At 41.4% G+C, this 14,525-nt stretch overlaps 1 protein-coding gene across 5 annotated transcripts in view; it reads right to left on the reverse strand.

Moving 5' to 3' along the window:
* The window catches only part of LOC116626420 (H-2 class I histocompatibility antigen, Q10 alpha chain-like), a 72,239-nt gene that overhangs the window by 16,669 nt on the left and 41,045 nt on the right, over window positions 1-14,525 (reverse strand). The window lies entirely within an intron of this gene.

Here is a 14,525-nt window from a genome sequence, read left to right on the forward strand (position 1 = left end):
GAATTCTCACCAGGGACCCTCATGTTTTGGATAATAGTTTTCACCTGGGTGGTTTCTGATATTTGAAAATTCATGGGGGAAGGGGGCGCCTGGGTGGCTCAGTCGTTAAGCGTCTGCCTTCTGCTCAGGTCATGATCCCAGGGTCCTGGGATCGAGCCCCGCCATCAGGCTCCCTGCTCCGCAGGAAGCCTGCTTCTCCCTCTCCCACCCCCCCTGCTTGTGTTCCTGCTCTCGCTGTGTCTCTCTCTGTCAAATAAATAAATAAATAAATCTTTTTTTTTTTTTTTTAAAGAAAATTCATGGGGAGGACTTTGGCGGCCCTTATTGGGGTGTGCTGGGGGAGCTCCTCACCCGTCAGCGGCGGGGCCAAGGATGCCAGGAGTCCAGCCCTACCGGGTCTTGAGGCCAAGATGCCCATGGTGTCTTGCCAGGCCTTCACCAAAGAAGAAGCCCGATTGTAATGATCTGCGTCGAGAGCTCGTTTGTCGCGTTTTAATATTGTCAAAGGAACACTCGGAGAGGATAGAGCAGAGTTGCAAGGAAGGTGGGCATCAAAAAGTCTGGTTAATCAAATAAAAATATTTAAGGGAAAAAAACCTGTAAAATTAATGTTTGCATTATGATATGATTGTTATAGTCACAATAGTTGTGACATATCTGCAGATTAGCATTGCAAAAATCAGGGAGAAGGTTATTTTTCTAGGCAATCCAGGTTTATTTTGGGGGCCAAACCAAATAGAGAAACCTGGTTAGTCTTGGTTTGTTTCAAGGTATAAAGCAGGATGATCAACTTGTCCGAGTTTTAGCACTGAAAGTTCTGCATCCTGGGGCCCCCTCAGTCCTGGACAAACCAGGACAGTTGGCTGTGGGGAATGATGGGCCTCGTCATAAGGACACAGGCAAATAGCGTTTTTGCTTTCACAGTAGACGCTGAATCTTCCAGGAAGGTGGCTATGCTGAGACGGAAGGGAGGTGGTAGTTCGTATTGTCGGCTACTTTGCTGAGAGTGGCTTACTTCCTACAGCACTGTGTCCTTCCCACAGCTGAGTTCTGGATTGCCCACAGCACGCTTGATCAGTGGCATTTGTAGCTGTTGTATTCATAGACGTTTTGCATATCCATTCAAGTGCCTGATTAATCATTATGTTTCCTATATAGTCAAGCCAAACATTTACATATTGAGACATATGTTATGACTGTATTATGATTTAATTGTGAATACTTTTTGTTACAATTAGGGCATTATATTCATTTTAATTTTTAATTCTGTGGGTGTGTAGGTTAAATTATCTTTGGAGTTCCCTTAAGGACAGGAAAAGATGTTACAAAACCTTAGTGATAAGGAGAGCTTTTCTGGTGGGGCTCAGACACACACCCACACCCACCACAGGTGAAACTTGGACCCTGAGCAGGAAGAAGGACCAGGTAGTGGAAAGTCTCCCAGAGGTGGTGACAGTTGATCCCAGTCCTGACAGAAAGGGTAAGGAAGATGAAGGTAGGATGAAAAGCAGTTTTGGGGGGCGCCTGGGTGGCTCAGTTAGTTAAGCGGCCGACTCTTGATTTCAGCTCAGGTCATGATATTAGGGTCCTGGGACTGAGCCCTGTATTGGGCTCTACGCTCAGCACCGAGTCTGCTTGAGGATTTCTCTCTCCTTCTCCCTCTGCCCCTCCCTCCTACCCCCCACCCCCCCACTCATGTACTCTCTCTCTAAAATAAATAAATCTTAGAAAAGACAAGCAGTTTGGGGGAGGTAAATACAGCTATACCTCAAGGCCAGCAGAGAGGTGGGTGGTGAACTGAGCTGCTGGGGAAAGAGAAGGCCATGTGTCTGAGCAGGTTGTCAAAGCCCTACCCCAGGAGGCCAGCCTCACGAAGCATCTTCATGGATAGGGCTTTCTGAGAGGTCTGGGGACCCGGCCAGGCATCCTGCTGTGCACTCACTGCTTCCTCTAGGGTAGGCAGTGGCTCTGGAGCTGCTCCTGGGCCCCTCCTGCTTGCCTGGTTATAGTCCTAGCCCAGAGACACAGTGACCCACTCCCCTGGCGTCTCTTTTCCAGGGACGTTGTCCAAACTCCCCCCTATCCCTGGCTCCACTCTCTCCACTGACCTCTTGCCCAGGCATTCAGGGTGATTCTCCTTCAAGTTTTTTCCCACAAGGAGCTGAGGGCTGAATCCTCCTGTAGGTGCACCTGAGACTTTTAGATCCCAGATCCCTCCCTGTGGTGTAGCTCACCTTTCAGGACTGAGGGCCCAGGCACTGGAGCAGAATCCTAGGCTTACTCCTAGCAGGGTGGGGAGGCTCATCATCAAAGTCAAGTTGTTAAAATCAGTTACCTTATAGCTCAAACAGTAAGCTAAAAACAAGTCCATCAATAAGATAACCAACAATTCTAAAGTTAGCAATAAAGGCAGGGACAACAATAATTAGTTTTACAGAGTGTACTGGGCCAGGATTTCTGTGGGTAAGGCCTTTCATAGGCTTCTGCAGCACCTGCCAGTCTCTGCTGAGAGACACGGATTCTCTGAGACCTCTTTTGATTGTCCAAACCCCTTGTTGAAGGAAGAAAGCACCACTCAGAAGCTGAGGTGGAAAGTTGAATCTATTTGGTGCTTAAGCACTGGAGAGCTTGTAAGACACAGTCTCTTTGAGCAAAGCAGAAGTGACCTGATGCAGGGTTTTGGGAAGCACGGTGTCAGGAATTGCGGGATTTTCAGAGTCGAGAGTGTTTACATCCAGTGGTGGCTGATGTGTATCTGTTGCTGATAAGCTGACTTTCAGAAGTGTGGTCACTGGGGCAAATCGTCGCTGATGGATGATCACACAGCTTGAAAACAGGTTCTGGGGGTTCCATGTGGGAGTTACAAATTCTCATCCTTCACAACCTTTGGCTAAGGTGTCATCTACCAATAACAGACTCCTTGGCTAATGTCTTCACTCCTGTGGCCTGAGAGCTTCGAGAGGAGGAAGAAGCATGGAAGATGGCAAACAGGACACATTTCTCTTAGGTAGTGTCTGCTGGCTCCAGGGAGTGAGGTACTGTCTACATTTGCCCAAGAGCAGGAAGAAACCACAAAATGCTTTGGGCTAGAGCCCTTGCCCTCTCTCATGCCTCTCTCACCCCAGGGTCTACTTAGCCACCTTTAGAGAAGGATGAGGCAAGAGAAGAAATACTAAAGGTTGTCCAGGTCCACAAGTCAGGAGGGATGCTGGAGGATGGGTGGGGTGGAAGGAGAGAAAGGAGTGGAAGTGGATGAGGGCTCCTGGCTGGTGAGGATGTAAAGCTAAAGTGACCTCGTGCTTGATGGCAGCAAGCCATCCCAGGATAGCAAGGGAACATGGCTGGGACCCTCCAACCCCGATGGGACACACAGCCTTGTAAAGCTCACGGACCTCTTGGAAGGGCCAACTCCACATCGAAGGGCAAGCCTGAGTTAGCACTCCTGCCCCCACGATGGCCTGGCCACCTCTATTACAGGGCTGCCCCTCAACACCTATGTTTGGAGGAAGGCACTTCTCTCTGACCCTCCAGAGAGGACGGGGGCTAGGGGGAAGGGAGGGAGAGGAGGACTCCAAAACTGTGGGCAGCCTTGCCTGAGTGTCTACAGCCCAGGAAAATCATCCTGTGCTCCTGTGACCCCAAACAGTGACTCTACCTGGCTGCTCCATGATGCAGCCCACACTGGTTTCCCACAATGTGGGGGAGAGGATGGGCGGCTGGGATGGAGATGAGAAGAAGAAAGAAATAGGAGTGTTTCCGGCTCATGTGGGGAGGCTCACAGGGCACTGTGCAAGAGGACTGTGCAAGAGGACTGTGGTCATTGACCATCTGTAGTAGGAGGTCACTCCCCTGCAAGAAGGACCCTGCCCCTCCTCCTCTTTGGTAGAGCCCTCCTTCTCATACATTTCAAAGCACCCCAATACAACAGGTGGAAAAAGAGGACAAATAGGACAGAAGGACAGGAGTATAGGGAGGATTAAAGGAACAGGACAGGAGGGTGAAATGGACGGAATGACAGGAGGACAGAAAGACAGGTAGATGAGGTGGACAGGAGGACAAGAATGACAGGTGACAAAGAAGACAGAAGGACAGGAAGACAGAATAATGAAGAGGACGGGAAGATGAGGAGGATGAGGTGGACAGAATGACAGGAGGACAGAAGGACAGATGGATGAGGACAGGAGGATAAGAAAGACAGAACAAAGAGGACAGGAGGACAGAAGGACAGGTGGATGATGAGGACAGGCAGACGAGGAGGATGAGGACAGGAGGACAGGTGGTGGAGGAGGACAGGAGGAAGGGAAGTCAGAGGATGAGGAGGAAAGGAGAATGAGTGACCCACTGCTGGCCAGCAGCTAAAAGGAAGTGGTCCTGATAAGGAAAATCTGTGTCCTAAGATGGCCGACCAAGCCAGCGAGAGAGTCCCGGTCCTTGCCCCGGGGCTCTTCTGGGTTCTTCTCCCTGCTGTGCATCCTGCACGCACCAATCCAGGTTCTTCTCCCTGCCCCGCTTCGCGCACTCGCCAAAAGTGCCAAGTATGTGGAAGTAGAAGTGTATAAATTGCCCCCTTTGTTTGTGCTCGGGGCTCAGACCTTTGGACACCACTCTCTTCTTAGCCCACCAGCGTTAAATAAACCTCTTATCCTCCAAGATCTCCGAGTGCCACTTGGTTCTTCTGTCGGGCGATCCAGTCCAGGTTCCGTAACAGTCCCACAGAGACTCCTATAAGGGCAGGAGGACAGGGTAGTGATTTCTCCCTCAGAACCTAGTCCTTACCACAGAAGGTATTATCAGGCAGATGGCTGACCATGTGGTCAGGCTCTGGGACAACCTAGAGTCCTTCTGAAGGGAAGGAGACTCGGCCTTATGGAGATCTGTCCAACCAGTCCAGGAAGGGTGCCTTCTGACCACCCCTGGGACCCCCCAAGGAGCCCCTACATGTTAGAAAGCAGACAGGACCAGTGGTCCTGCGGATATGCTATTTTCAAGATTTGGCTGTTTGCTTTTCTGAGAAATCATTAAACTTACTTTTTCCACCTCTGGTATTTCCTACATGTGAAAATTAGCTCTGGAGTTCACTTTTGCTTTCTGTTTTCTAATAATTATTGTCATTGAAGGAGACTGCTTTTGTTGTTGTTATTTACTCAGATGCTATTTATAACATTCTTGTCCCTGGAAGAGCTGAGGCCAGAACCTGGGATGTTTCCCAAGAGAAAGAAAGAAAATTGATTCTAACCAGGTCTCCTGGGTTCTGTGGCTCCAGGGGATTTAGGAATCCTCTGAAATTGTCAAATGTTGCATGTGTGCTTTCTTGAAAGGGGGCGGGGGGATGTCGTTGGTTAAAAATTTAACAATATTCTCAAAATGTATTTGACCAAGAAAAGGTGACAACTGGCTCAGAAAGATGCTGCCCTAAATCCTCTCAAATGAAACAATTCTGGGATCCCATGGATAAAGGCGAGAAAAGAGAGGACGGAAGTGAGAGGAGGCGGGTAGAAACAGACAAAGACTGGGAGGAGAGAGAGTTAGGGGCAAGGTAGGCACTGTGACTCAGCATCCCTCAGGACAGGCAGAGGTAAAACCCTGCCGTTAATCTCAGGCTTCTGGGACCAACTGCTGTCTTAGGTCCAAACCCCGCCTCCCCGTGGGGACAGCGGTGAGTTAATAATCAGCCCTGGGACCAAGGATTGGCCCAGTGGGAACCACGTTGTCCAATGAAAGGCAAAAGCCAAACTGATAATGCATCATCAGTTACCAGGCAGATCAGGCCTAATGACTACATTCCTGAAATGTGAACACGTCCTCAGTTCTCCGGTTGAATTGACTCAGAGAACTTGAAAAGGCTATAATGTAGAGTCTAGAGCGTTAAACATGAAATCAAAAGGACTCTGTCTGGCTCAACCACTTACTACATGTGTAAATTTGGGAAGGTCTTTAACCTTTGTCAATCTTGGTTTACTCATCTGTAATATGAAAATAACAATATCATAATATTTTTTCATAGGGTTATCTTGAAAATTATAAGAGTATATACATGAAAGTTAAACTATTATCCATTAGACAATTACTACTAACAATGATATGGAATAATAGGAATAATGGTAACATTTCTCAAGCTTACAATGTACAAAGGGCTTTATGTGTATTGCCTCATCTTATATTCACATGTAATCTCTGAGATGGTTATTATTACTGCCCCATTTTACAAAATAGAAAACTAAAGCCTATGGTAACCTAGTCCTAAAGCCAAGTCCACATCCCCAATATATGGTAGAACTAGGACTCAAAGTCAGAACTCACTGGTTCCAAAGTTCATGATACTAACCTATCGTACAATAGTGCCTGTATTATTGTAGGTGGCCATGCATATAATCCCTTTGTAGTTATCGCTCCCAGTGCCTGGCACTTGGTAAATAAATATGACTGAAGAGTGAAGGGAAGAGGGGGAGCTGCCAGTTACTCAACAAAACCATTGCCAATCCTGACCACTCAGGATTGTAGAAAGAAGGGAGAAAAGATCAAGGGTTCAACCCCAGGTGTCATCTTTATATGCTAAGTGTCTTTTTAATTAAAAAAAAAAACAACTTCCTAGAACCTTAAAAATATTAATGACCCAGTTTTATGCCAATGTAGAAAGTCTAATTTGGGCACTCATGAGAACTATGTCTTGTCTTTTCAGTCGCTCCCAGCTATGATCCTGCATCCAGAGAGATTGAAGGTAAAGAAACAATACTCACCTTCACACACATTTTTCAGTCTGACGTGTTAAAAGTCATGTTCTTGTCAGGCCCTCTATCACCCACTTAAAGTCCTAGTGTGGGTGAGAAATCTGAATTCTTGGGTAGAGAAGGGAAGCTATGCTAGGGCTCTCTCAGGCACACAGGTCTCATCTCCCTACTATAACAAAGTAACTGCTAAAGCAGCAAGATGCAGAATTGAGTTTTCTCCTTGCCAAGACTATCAAGCCTTCAGACCGAGTAAAACTTATCCCACAACAGCACGTTAGGACCAAGGACACAAGGTGGGATTTGGCAAAAACTGCCAGCACCTTTCTTTGCTTCTCTTCCTATTATCTTTTCTGTTTAGCCCACAAAATTTTTGGCTTTGTCCCACTCTCAGAAATGCTCTATGCACCCAAATCATGTCCTCGTCCTCTTCTCATTTCCCTCCCAGGAGTAGGGAAAAGACATTATCCTGAGTCTTTAAAAAAAGGGAGGGGGGAGGGTTGTAATGGATCAAGGGTAATATATATCTAGTACACCTAGAGTTTCTATAAGCTAAATCGGTTTCTGGCACCTCTCAGCTGAAAGCCTGTCCATTGTGCCCAAAGACCCAGAAGACGTTTATTTAAGCTGGTGGCTGGGAGTTCTTTCTTCCTGTCCAAAAGACTTAGTTTGTAGTTGCAGGCAGCTTTTATACTAAGTGCCCAGGGAGCTTTGAGAAGTGTGATGAGCCCATGTTTCAGATCCACTGCAACCTTCACTTGTTTACTCTGCAAAAACATCTCTGAAGGAAGAGCCCCTAAGTGATCAGTTATTGTGAGATAGTGTGGGGCTCTGGGGAGAAGGAATAAGTAGCAAGGAGGATGAACTTACTGAGGCACTAAAGCCTGTTTCTCCATATCTCCTCTGAAGTTTAAAAATATCTATGTTAATAAATGTGTTATTAAATGTGTAGGAGTATTTATACAGTCCCCAGCATTTTATTAGTCTGAAGAGAAGGAAGAATAAACTAGACACTGTTGGGGAACAGAAAAAAAGGAAGAACCAAAAATCAAATGAGGCAGATTCCCTATTTGTAATAGCTTGTCATTTTTTTACTACTACTACTACTAAGAAGTATGGTATTTATAGCAGTAATTTTTAGCTGAATTTACACAAATAAGATAGTTTGGGGGAGAAACAATAAAATAAAGCTAGGCTGCAAAATGTTTTCTGTTACATCCTTCAATTTACCCAATAAAAATTAGCATACTCTTCATTACCATACAATAACTTCCTCTGGATTGAGACTAGGGAGGTAGTATTCACTCACCACGCAGACATCTAGTTTTTAAAAATTCAGTTGGATTCAGTCAATTAATGTTTTCAGTTTAAAACATAAAAGGCCCAGCTAAACATTGCCTTACTATATGACCCAGCAATCACAGTACTAGGTATTTACCTGATTTCAAACCTTATGCCCAAAGAAAAACCTACATGTGATTGTTGATACCAGCTTTATTTTTTTAAGACTTTATTTACTTATTTGACAGGGAGAGAGAGCACAAGCAGGGGCAGCAGCAGGCAGAAGGAGAAGCAGGCTCCCCACTCAGCAAGGGGCCTGATGTGGGACTCGATCCCAGGATCCTGGGATCATGACCTGAGCCAAAGGCAGACACTTAACTGATTGAGCCACCCATGCGTCCCTGTTGCTACCAGCTTTATTGACAACCATCCAAAATGAGAAGTGCACAAGATGTCCTTCAATAGGTGAATGATAAAATGGTACATCCATACAGTGGAATATTATTCAGCAATTTTTTTAAAAGGGCTATCAAGCCATGCAAAGAAATGGATGAAGCTTAAGTCCATATTGTTAAGTAAAAGAAGCCAGTCTACATTAAATTCTCAAAGTAGGCTCTCACCTTGAAATGGAAGTCTTCTTCTCATGTAACAAAAAGTCTGGGTGTGGCATCCATAATTACTTTATAAGCTGAGAGGTCTTAATCCTAGTAAGAGCAGCTCAGAATTTGGGAATTCTGCTGTTACTGTGGATCAGCATCAAAGGGCAAAAGGTTGGGTAACTGCAGAGAAGCTGCTGATGCCCTGCTAAGTAAGATTCTTGTGTTCTTGAATACCAAGAGTTCAATGAAGAAAGAATTGCCTAAAGAAGTAAAAACAGAACATGCCACAAGGCAGAGGATAGTTTATGAGACTCTCTTCTTTGAGGAGGATATGTGTGTGTGCTGGCTCTTGCTCATGTCTTGAATTTTCTTTCATGTTTGTACAAGAGAATCATCCTACAAACACTGGTCCAGATCATGAAGAATGCAAAGAGGAAATCACAAATAACTATGCTTCTCATAAATTGAACATTATTCCCTGCTGGCATATAATACTTCCTAGATAACTACACCAACAAGAGATGTTTATATCCACGCTATTTTGTATGTCTGGGATATCAGTTAGCATGTTGATAGTCCAAAACAAGAGAAACAAGGGGAAAATAAAAATAAAAACAGATGATTTGGTTTGATCTCTGCTCAGTGGAAGTTGCTGGTGCTGGAATATGTTCAATAAATATGTTGGGCAGATAGAAAGTCCCTTTGCCTCTTGGGAAATTTACATTATACCCATCATCCAGAATATTTTTTAGTCTAAAAGAATACTTTGTCTCTGGGTTCTCCTAAAAATTTTAATTAACATATTAGCCAAAGTCCACATAATCTCATCTGTGGAGTTCTTTGTTAAGCACGAATTAATAAGATATTAGTGTAGGTCATAAGCATCAATGAGTTACCCCAAAATTATGTAATTTTAGAAGAAAATTCTGAATATCACATCACTGAAAATCATTTTTGTGGTGTTGTTGTTAGAAAGGAAGTAAAAAACTGAAAAATAACAAAATACCTAAAATAGAATAAGTATTTGTTTATCAAATAATGAATACATTATTCTGCTTCTGGCAGAATACATTATATGCTTCTGGCTGTGATAAGAGTAATTTTAGAAGAAGAATACTGTAACCCAGGAAAGCTAAAAATTAAGCAAAACAAAACAAATCTTTGAGGAAGCTGTTCATGACCAGGATTGGAAAAACCAAGATCATAGAGTAGAAAGAACTACATGCTGTGGTCTAATAATTTATGAGAAAATTTTCCCCATGGCAATTATTCCAACCATTGAAATGAGACAAAAACTATGGATATATTGAAAACCTTTTCCAAGGAATAAAGAAGCCAGGAGAGCTTTTGGTGACCTCCTGGGACCAAAGAGACAAATTGGAGGTCAAGCTCCTAAGAAAGTCAGGATTTGAGTGACAAGGTTCCAAAGAGTAGGAAGGCCCTGAAAAGTAATTCATATTTCCCCTAAGGAATCAATCAGTTTTTGCAATGTTTAAGGAAAGAGACTAGAAGCTAAGTAGAAAGTAACCAAACAATTGAGAATAATGTTGGCCTTTTCCATGGTACCTCAGGAATCAAATTTTCAGTTCAGTTCAGGCTTATTTTAAGAGTCTGATGTTTTGTTTGTCCCTTTTTTTCTTTGTTCATTTGTTTTCTTTTTTAAATTCCACATTTGAGGGAAATCATATGGTATTTATCTTTCTCTGACTTACTTACTTCACTTACACTATCTAGGTCCATCCATGTTGTTAAAAAAACTCTTAGTTTCAAACCTAGGAATGGGAAAACCCAGTTGATCTGGTTTTAACTAGCTTAGCCAAAGCATATTGAACTATGATGGTCAAAGGAAATTAACAAAAATTTTTAGAGAATAAAATAAATCATGTTCTCTGCATTTGCAAAAAACCTTATTTTGATTGTTATAACCTTAAACAACTTAGTTATCCCAACTGATTCAGTAAATAAACATCTATAACTTTACCTTACTTGAAGCTTCTCAACAATACTTGACCATGGAAAGCCCTTTAATTGTACTACTTATTAACACAAAATGGTACAGAATTTGGAAAACCTACACATAAAAAAATGAATTAAAAATTTTGTCCTATTAAGGGGGAGACGAACCATGAGAGACTATGGACTCTGAGAAACAAACTGAGGGTTCTAGAGGGGAAGGGGGTGGGGGAATGGGTTAGCCTGGTGATGGGTATTAAAGAGGGCATGTACTGAATGGAGCACTGGGTGTTATATGCAAACAATGAATTATGGAACACTATATCAAAAACTAATGATGTAATGTATGGTGATTAACATAACATAATAAAAAAAATAAAAATTTTGTCCTATTAAAAAAAGAGATGGGAATTGCATTAGATTTGTAGATTGCTTTGGGTAGAATAGGCATTTTAACAATATTTGTTCTTCATGAGCATGGAATATCTTTCCATTTTTTTGTGTCCTCTTCAATGTCTTTCATCAGTGCTTTATAGTTTTCAGAGTACAGGTTTTTCACCTCATTGGTTAAGTTTATTCGTAAGTATCTTATTGTTTTTGTGCAATTGAAAATAGGATTGATTCCTTAATTTCTTTTCTACTCCTTCATTATTGGTTTATAGAATACAAGAGATTTTTGTATGCTGATTTTTTATCCTGTGACTCTACTAAATTTGTGTATCATTTCTAGCAATTTTTTGGTGGAGTTTTTCAGGTTATCTATATACAGTATCATGTCAACTGCAAATAGTGAAAGTTTTACTTCTCCCTTGCCATTTTGGATGCCTTTTATCTCTTTGTGTTGTCCGATTTCCGAGGCTAGGACTTCCAATACTATGTTAAATAACAGTAGTGAGAGTGGACATCCCTGTCCTGTTTGTGACCATAGAGGAAAAGCTCTCAGTTCTTCCCCATTGAGTTTGATGTTAGCTGTGTGCTTTCCATAGATGGCCTTTATTATATTGAAATATGTTCCCTTTAACCCTACTTTGTTGAAGATTTTTATCATGAATGGATGTTGTACTTTGTCAAATGCTTTCTCTGCATCATCTGTTAAAATCTCTAGTGCCCAAAGCAATCTACATATTTTAGGCAATCCCTATCAAAATAACAACAACATTTTTTACAGAGCTAGAACAAACAATCCTGAAATTTGTATAGAACCCCAAAAGACCCTGAATACCCAAAGCAATCTTGAAAAAAAGAAAGCAAAGTTGGAGGCATTACAAATCCAGACTTCAAGTTATGTTACATAGCTATAGTGATCAACATAGTATGGTACTGTCACCAAAACAGACACATAGATCAATGGAATCAAATAAAAAGCCCCAAAATGAACCCAGAACTATATGGTGAAATAATCTTCAACAAAGCAGGAAAGAATATCCAGTGGGAGGAAAAATGTCTCTTCAACAAATGGTATTGGGAAAACTGGACAACAACATTCAAAAGAATGAAACTGGACCACTTTCTGACACCATACACAAAAATAAATTCAAAATTGATTAAAGACCTAAATGTGAGACTGGAAACTATAAAAATCCTAGAAAATGAAACAGGCAGTAACTTCTCTGACATCAGCCAAAGTGACATCTTTACAGTTATGTCTCCTGAGGCAAAGGAAACAAAAGCAAAAATAAACTATTGCAACTTCAACAAAATAAAAAGCTTCTCCATAGCAAAAGAAATAATCAACAAAACTAAAAAGCAACCTATGGAATGGGAGAAGATTTTTACAAATGGCATATCTGATAAAGGGTTAGTATCCAAGATATATAAAAAAACTTATAAAACTCAAACCCCCAAAATGAATAATCCAATTTAAAAATGGGCAAAAGAAATGAATAGACATTTTTCCAAATCAACAGCACAAGAAACAATAGGTGTTGACACGGATGTGGAGAAAAAGGAACCCTTCTTGTACTGTTCTGGGAATGCAAACTGGTGCAGCCACTCTGGAGAACATTATGGAGGTCTCTTGAAAAGTTAAAAATAGAACTACCTTATGCTCCAGAAATTGTACTATTAGGTATTTACCCAAAGAATACAAAAATACTAATTCAAAGGGATACATGCACCCCAATGATTATAGCAGCATTATCTACAATAGCCAACTATGGAAACAGCCCAAGTGTCCATTGACTGATGAATGGATAAATAAGATGTGGTATAAATATATATATATACAATGGAATACTACTAAGCCATAAAAATGAATGAAATCTTGACATTTGCAATGGTGTGGGTGGATCTAGAGAGTATTATGCTAAAGGAAATAAGTCAGTCAGAGAAAGACAAATACCATATGATTTCACCCATAAGTGGAATTTAAGAAACAAAACAAATGAGCAAAGAGGGAAAATGAGAGAAGCAAACCAAGAAACAGACTTGTAGAGAACAAACTGATGGTTACCAGAAGGGAGTTGGGTCAGGAGATGGGTTAAATAGTTGATAGGGATTAAGGAATTCACTTATTGTGATGAGTAACTTGTGCTGTATGGAAGTGTTGAATCACTTAATTGTACACCTGAACTAATATTACACTACATGTTAACTAACAAGAATTTAAATAAAAACTTAAAAAAGAAAGGATAAGAACCTTATTATCATTTCAATAGATGCAGAAAAAGCATTTGACAAAGTATACCATCCATTCTTAATAAAAACCCTCAACAAAGTAGGGATAGAGGGAACATATCTTAACAAAATAAAGGCCATATACAAAAATTCCACAGCTAATATCATCCTCAATTGGGAAAAACTGAGAGCTTTTCCCCTATGGTCACAAACAGGACAGGGATGTCCACCCTCACCATTGTTATGTAACATGGAACCGGAAGTCCTAGCCTCAGAAATCAGACAACAAAAAGAGATAAAAGGCATCCAAAATGGCAAAGAAGAAGTAAAACTGTCATTGTTTGCAGATAACATGATATTCTATATAGAAAACCCAAAAGACTCCACCAAAAAAAAAAAACAAAAAAAAAAACCTGCTAGAACTGATAAACAAATTCGTTAAGAGTTGTAGGATACAAAGTCAATGTACAGAAATCTTGTATTTCTATGCACAAATAATGAAGCACCAAGTCTGATTTTCTTTTCCCAAGGCTTAGTTACTCCTAACTTTTCATCTTAAAATATCTTTCTATGACTTTCTAGGTTGTGCTGGCTGCATTCTAAAGATCTAAGGAAGCCATGAGGACCATGTTTTCAATGGACGTGATTTTGAAGATTTTCTCCATCTCTAAAATGGCCTTGGGTTCCTGGGGAACTCATTGAACTTCTTGTTATACATATAAACTTTTGTAAGTCAGCCATACAAAGGAGGCCTGCAGACATGATCTCACACACTAACTTTGTCAAATGTCATGACAGAAAGAATGTCAGCCTTCAAAATTAGACACATTTTTAATAATTTTGGTTGTGAAGTTGTCGTGTTCTTTCCATTTTCTGGGGTCTTCTTGTGTGAACAACTTGTTTTCTAAGTACCTTTCAGGTCACTGGTATCAGTCCCAGTAACCGTAAGTGGGCATAGCTCAAATGGAAAATCTTAACATGGATTCTGCCCTCTTCTCTTTTCTTCTGGATCATCAACATGCTGATCTATATCAAGGTGATTAAAACAACAGTAACTATAGCAGCATGACAAATATTGGTCCTGGGTATCACAGTACTTGTAAAACCAAGCAGCTTGGACCTGACATGCAATGGTATTCCTAAATGCCATATTCCAATGAGATTTCCTATGTGTGTTCTTCATGATGTATATCAGTGTCTACATGTCAGTGCTCTATTACAGACAACACAAGGTAGTCAAGCACGTCTCTAGGACAAGCCTCTGTCCATATGTGCTCCTAAAACCAAGGCTACTCACATAACCCTATATATATATATATATATATATATATATATATATATATATATATAT

The sequence above is a fragment of the Phoca vitulina genome, unplaced genomic scaffold, assembly GCF_004348235.1.
Source record: "Phoca vitulina isolate PV1807 unplaced genomic scaffold, GSC_HSeal_1.0 scaffold87, whole genome shotgun sequence".
NCBI lineage: Eukaryota > Metazoa > Chordata > Mammalia > Carnivora > Phocidae > Phoca > Phoca vitulina.